This window comes from Oncorhynchus keta, chromosome 1 (genome assembly GCF_023373465.1).
Source record: "Oncorhynchus keta strain PuntledgeMale-10-30-2019 chromosome 1, Oket_V2, whole genome shotgun sequence".
In the NCBI taxonomy this organism is placed as follows: domain Eukaryota; kingdom Metazoa; phylum Chordata; class Actinopteri; order Salmoniformes; family Salmonidae; genus Oncorhynchus; species Oncorhynchus keta.
In genome coordinates, this window is record NC_068421.1 from 883,380 (window position 1) to 890,457 (window position 7,078).

A 7,078-nucleotide genomic window follows, 5' to 3' on the forward strand; every position below is an offset into this window, starting at 1 on the left:
ATAACCAGGTGTAGCAGTGGTATGTTGGGACTCTGCTGATAACCAGGTGTAACAGTGGTAAGGTGTTGGGACTCTGCTGATAACCAGGTGTAACAGTGGTAAGGTGTTGGGACTCTGCTGATAAACCAGGTAACAGTGGTAAGGTGTTGGGACTCTGCTTGATAACCAGGTGTAACAGTGGTAAGGTGTTGGGACTCTGCTGATAACCAGTGTAGCAGTGGTAAGGTGTTGGGACTCTGCTGATAACCAGGTGTAACAGTGGTAAGGTGTTGGGACTCTGCTGATAGCCAGGTGTAACAGTGGTAAGGTGTTGGGACTCTGCTGATAACCAGGTGTAACAGTGGTAAGGTGTTGGGACTCTGCTGATAACCAGGTAACAGTGGTAAGTGTTGGGACTCTGCTGATAACCAGGTGTAGCAGTGGTAAGGTGTTGGGACTCTGCTGATAACCACTCTGCTGATAACTAGTAACAGTGGTAAGGTGTTGGGACTCTGCTGATAACCAGTGTAACAGTGGTAAGGTGTTAGGACTCTGCTGATAACCAGGTAACAGTGGTAAGGTGTTGGGACTCTGCTGATAACCAGGTGTAACAACAGTGTAACAGGTAAGGTGTTGGGACTCTGCTGATAACCAGGTGTAGCAGTGGTAAGGTGTTGGGACTCTGCTGATAACCAGGTGTAACAGTGGTAAGGTGTTGGGACTCTGCTGATAACCAGGTAACAGTGGTAAGGTGTTGGGACTCTGCTGATAACCAGGTGTAGCAGTGGTAAGGTGTTGGGACTCTGCTGATAACCAGGTGTAACAGTGGTAAGGGTGACTCTTGGGACTCTGCTGATAACCAGGTGTAACAGTGGTAAGGTGTTGGGACTCTGCTGATAACCAGGTGTAACAGTGGTAAGGTGTTGGGACTCTGCTGATAACCAGGTGTAACAGTGGTAAGGTGTTGGGACTCTGCTGATAACCAGGTGTAACAGTGGTAAGGTGTTGGGACTCTGCTGATAACCAGGTGTAACAGTGGTAAGGTGTTGGGACTCTGCTGATAACCAGGTGTAGCAGTGGTAAGGTGTTGGGACTCTGCTGATAACCAGGTGTAACAGTGGTAAGGTGTTGGGACTCTGCTGATAACCAGGTGTAACAGTGGTAAGGTGTTGGGACTCTGCTGATAACCAGGTGTAACAGTGGTAAGGTGTTGGGACTCTGCTGATAACCAGGTGTAACAGTGGTAAGGTGTTGGGACTCTGCTGATAACCAGCCAGGTGTAACAGTGGTAAGGTGTTGGGACTCTGCTGATAACCAGGTGTAACAGTGGTAAGGTGTTGGGACTCTGCTGATAACCAGGTGTATAACAGTGGTAAGGTGTTGGGACTCTGCTGATAACCAGGTGTACAGTGGTAAGGTGTTGGGACTCTGCTGATAACCAGGTGTAACAGTGGTAAGGTGTTGGGACTCTGCTGATAACCAGGTGTAACAGTGGTAAGGTGTTGGGACTCTGCTGATAACCAGGTGTAACAGTGGTAAGGTGTTGGGACTCTGCTGATAACCAGGTGTAACAGTGGTAAGGTGTTGGGACTCTGCTGATAACCAGGTGTAACAGTGGTAAGGTGTTGGGACTCTGCTGATAACCAGGTGTAACAGTGGTAAGGTGTTGGGACTCTGCTGATAACCAGGTGTAACAGTGGTAAGGTGTTGGGACTCTGCTGATAACCAGGTGTAACAGTGGTAAGGTGTTGGGACTCTGCTGATAACCAGGTGTAACAGTGGTAAGGTGTTGGGACTCTGCTGATAACCAGGTGTAACAGTGGTAAGGTGTTGGGACTCTGCTGATAACCAGGTGTAACAGTGGTAAGGTGTTGGGACTCTGCTGATAACCAGGTGTAACAGTGGTAAGGTGTTGGGACTCTGCTGATAACCAGGTGTAACAGTGGTAAGGTGTTGGGACTCTGCTGATAACCAGGTGTAACAGTGGTAAGGTGTTGGGACTCTGCTGATAACCAGGTGTAACAGTGGTAAGGTGTTGGGACTCTGCTGATAACCAGGTGTAACAGTGGTAAGGTGTTGGGACTCTGCTGATAACCAGGTGTAACAGTGGTAAGGTGTTGGGACTCTGCTGATAACCAGGTGTAGCAGTGGTAAGGTGTTGGGACTCTGCTGATAACCAGGTGTAACAGTGGTAAGGTGTTGGGACTCTGCTGATAACCAGGTGTAACAGTGGTAAGGTGTTGGGACTCTGCTGATAACCAGGTGTAACAGTGGTAAGGTGTTGGGACTCTGCTGATAACCAGGTGTAACAGTGGTAAGGTGTTGGGACTCTGCTGATAACCAGGTGTTAACCAGGTGTTGGGACTCTGCTGATAACCAGTGTAACAGTGGTAAGACTCTGCTGATAACCAGGTGTAACAGTGGTAAGGTGTTGGGACTCTGCTGATAACCAGTGTAACAGTGGTAGGTGTTGGGACTCTGCTGATAACCAGGTGTAACAGTGGTAAGGTGTTGGGACTCTGCTGATAACCAGGTGTAGCAGTGGTAAGGTGTTGGGACTCTGCTGATAACCAGGTGTAACAGTGGTAAGGTGTTGGGACTCTGCTGATAACCAGGTGTAACAGTGGTAAGGTGTTGGGACTCTGCTGATAACCAGGTGTAACAGTGGTAAGGTGTTGGGACTCTGCTGATAACCAGGTGTAACAGTGGTAAGGTGTTGGGACTCTGCTGATAACCAGGTGTAACAGTGGTAAGGTGTTGGGACTCTGCTGATAACCAGGTGTAGCAGTGGTAACAGGTGTTGGGACTCTGCTGATAACCAGGTGTAACAGTGGTAAGGTGTTGGGACTCTGCTGATAACCAGGTGTAACAGTGGTAAGGTGTTGGGACTCTGCTGATAACCAGGTGTAACAGTGGTAAGGTGTTGGGACTCTGCTGATAACCAGGTGTAACAGTGGTAAGGTGTTGGGACTCTGCTGATAACCAGGTGTAACAGTGGTAAGGTGTTGGGACTCTGCTGATAACCAGGTGTAACAGTGGTAAGGTGTTGGGACTCTGCTGATAACCAGGTGTAACAGTGGTAAGGTGTTGGGACTCTGCTGATAACCAGGTGTAACAGTGGTAAGGTGTTGGGACTCTGCTGATAACCAGTGGTAAGGTGTGTAACAGTGGTAAGGTGTTGGGACTCTGCTGATAACCAGGTGTAACAGTGGTAAGGTGTTGGGACTCTGCTGATAACCAGGTGTAACAGTGGTAAGGTGTTGGGACTCTGCTGATAACCAGGTGTAACAGTGGTAAGGTGTTGGGACTCTGCTGATAACCAGGTGTAACAGTGGTAAGGTGTTGGGACTCTGCTGATAACCAGGTGTAACAGTGGTAAGGTGTTGGGACTCTGCTGATAACCAGGTGTTGGGACTCTGCTGCAGTGGTAAGGTGTTGGGACTCTGCTGATAACCAGGTGTAACAGTGGTAAGGTGTTGGGACTCTGCTGATAACCAGGTGTAACAGTGGTAAGGTGTTGGGACTCTGCTGATAACCAGGTGTAACAGTGGTAAGGTGTTGGGACTCTGCTGATAACCAGGTGTAACAGTGGTAAGGTGTTGGGACTCTGCTGATAACCAGGTGTAACAGTGGTAAGGTGTTGGGACTCTGCTGATAACCAGGTGTAACAGTGGTAAGGTGTTGGGACTCTGCTGATAACCAGGTGTAGCAGTGGTAAGGTGTTGGGACTCTGCTGATAACCAGGTGTAACAGTGGTAAGGTGTTGGGACTCTGCTGATAACCAGGTGTAACAGTGGTAAGGTGTTGGGACTCTGCTGATAACCAGGTGTAACAGTGGTAAGGTGTTGGGACTCTGCTGATAACCAGGTGTAACAGTGGTAAGGTGTTGGGACTCTGCTGATAACCAGGTGTAACAGTGGTAAGGTGTTGGGACTCTGCTGATAACCAGGTGTAACAGTGGTAAGGTGTTGGGACTCTGCTGTAACCAGGTGTAACAGTGGTAAGGTGTTGGGACTCTGCTGATAACCAGGTGTAACAGTGGTAAGGTGTTGGGACTCTGCTGATAACCAGGTGTAACAGTGGTAAGGTGTTGGGACTCTGCTGATAACCAGGTGTAACAGTGGTAAGGTGTTGGGACTCTGCTGATAACCAGGTGTAACAGTGCTGTAACCAGGTGTTGGGACTCTGCTGATAACCAGGTGTAACAGTGGTAAGGTGTTGGGACTCTGCTGATAACCAGGTGTAACAGTGGTAAGGTGTTGGGACTCTGCTGATAACCAGGTGTAACAGTGGTAAGGTGTTGGGACTCTGCTGATAACCAGGTGTAACAGTGGTAAGGTGTTGGGACTCTGCTGATAACCAGGTGTAACAGTGGTAAGGTGTTGGGACTCTGCTGATAACCAGGTGTTGGGACTCTGCTGATAACCAGAGTATAACAGTGGTAAGGTGTTGGGACTCTGCTGATAACCAGGTGTAACAGTGGTAAGGTGTTGGGACTCTGCTGATAACCAGGTGTAACAGTGGTAAGGTGTTGGGACTCTGCTGATAACCAGGTGTAACAGTGGTAAGGTGTTGGGACTCTGCTGATAACCAGGTGTAACAGTGGTAAGGTGTTGGGACTCTGCTGATAACCAGGTGTAACAGTGGTAAGGTGTTGGGACTCTGCTGATAACCAGGTGTAACAGTGGTAAGGTGTTGGGACTCTGCTGATAACCAGGTGTAACAGTGGTAAGGTGTTGGGACTCTGCTGATAACCAGGTGTAACAGTGGTAAGGTGTTGGGACTCTGCTGATAACCAGGTGTAACAGTGGTAAGGTGTTGGGACTCTGCTGATAACCAGGTGTAACAGTGGTAAGGTGTTGGGACTCTGCTGATAACCAGGTGTAACAGTGGTAAGGTGTTGGGACTCTGCTGATAACCAGGTGTAACAGTGGTAAGGTGTTGGGACTCTGCTGATAACCAGGTGTAACAGTGGTAAGGTGTTGGGACTCTGCTGATAACCAGGTGTAACAGTGGTAAGGTGTTGGACTCTGCTGATAACCAGGTGTAACAGTGGTAAGGTGTTGGGACTCTGCTGATAACCAGGTGTAACAGTGGTAAGGTGTTGGGACTCTGCTGATAACCAGGTGTAACAGTGGTAAGGTGTTGGGACTCTGCTGATAACCAGGTGTAACAGTGGTAAGGTGTTGGGACTCTGCTGATAACCAGGTGTAACAGTGGTAAGGTGTTGGGACTCTGCTGATAACCAGGTGTTGCAGTGGTAAGGTGTTGGGACTCTGCTGATAACCAGGTGTAACAGTGGTAAGGTGTTGGGACTCTGCTGATAACCAGGTGTAACAGTGGTAAGGTGTTGGGACTCTGCTGATAACCAGGTGTAACAGTGGTAAGGTGTTGGGACTCTGCTGATAACCAGGTGTAACAGTGGTAAGGTGTTGGGACTCTGCTGATAACCAGGTGTAACAGTGGTAAGGTGTTGGGACTCTGCTGATAACCAGGTGTAACAGTGGTAAGGTGTTGGGACTCTGCTGATAACCAGGTGTAACAGTGGTAAGGTGTTGAGACTCTGCTGATAACCAGGTGTAACAGTGGTAAGGTGTTGGGACTCTGCTGATAACCAGTAGCAGTGGTAAGGTGTTGGGACTCTGCTGATAACCAGTGTAACAGTGGTAAGGTGTTGGGACTCTGCTGATAACCAGGTGTAACAGTGGTAAGGTGTTGGGACTCTGCTGATAACCAGGTGTAACAGTGGTAAGGTGTTGGGACTCTGCTGATAACCAGGTGTAACAGTGGTAAGGTGTTGGGACTCTGCTGATAACCAGGTGTAACAGTGGTAAGGTGTTGGGACTCTGCTGATAACCAGGTGTAACAGTGGTAAGGTGTTGGGACTCTGCTGATAACCAGGTGTAACAGTGGTAAGGTGTTGGGACTCTGCTGATAACCAGGTGTAACAGTGGTAAGGTGTTGGGACTCTGCTGATAACCAGGTGTAGCAGTGGTAAGGTGTTGGGACTCTGCTGATAACCAGGTGTAACAGTGGTAAGGTGTTGGGACTCTGCTGATAACCAGGTGTAGCAGTGGTAAGGTGTTGGGACTCTGCTGATAACCAGGTGTAACAGTGGTAAGGTGTTGGGACTCTGCTGATAACCAGGTGTAACAGTGGTAAGGTGTTGGGACTCTGCTGATAACCAGGTGTAGCAGTGGTAAGGTGTTGGGACTCTGCTGATAACCAGGTGTAACAGTGGTAAGGTGTTGGGACTCTGCTGATAACCAGGTGTAGCAGTGGTAAGGTGTTGGGACTCTGCTGATAACCAGGTGTAGCAGTGGTAAGGTGTTGGGACTCTGCTGATAACCAGGTGTAACAGTGGTAAGGTGTTGGGACTCTGCTGATAACCAGGTGTAACAGTGGTAAGGTGTTGGGACTCTGCTGATAACCAGGTGTAACAGTGGTAAGGTGTTGGGACTGCTGATAACCAGGTGTGATAACCACAGTGGTAAGGTGTTGGGACTCTGCTGATAACCAGGTGTAACAGTGGTAAGGTGTTGGGACTCTGCTGATAACCAGGTGTAACAGTGGTAAGGTGTTGGGACTCTGCTGATAACCAGGTGTAGCAGTGGTAAGGTGTTGGGACTCTGCTGATAATCAGGTGTAACAGTGGTAAGGTGTTGGGACTCTGCTGATAACCAGGTGTAACAGTGGTAAGGTGTTGGGACTCTGCTGATAACCAGGTGTAACAGTGGTAAGGTGTTGGGACTCTGCTGATAACCAGGTGTAACAGTGGTAAGGTGTTGGGACTCTGCTGATAATCAGGTGTAGCAGTGGTAAGGTGTTGGGACTCTGCTGATAACCAGGTGTAGCAGTGGTAAGGTGTTGGGACTCTGCTGATAATCAGGTGTAGCAGTGGTAAGGTGTTGGGACTCTGCTGATAACCAGGTGTAACAGTGAGGTGTTGGGACTCTGCTGATAACCAGGTGTAGCAGTGGTAAGGTGTTGGGACTCTGCTGATAGCCAGGTGTAACAGTGGTAAGGTGTTGGGACTCTGCTGATAACCAGGTGTAACAGTGGTAAGGTGTTGGGACTCTGCTGATAGCCAGGTGTAACA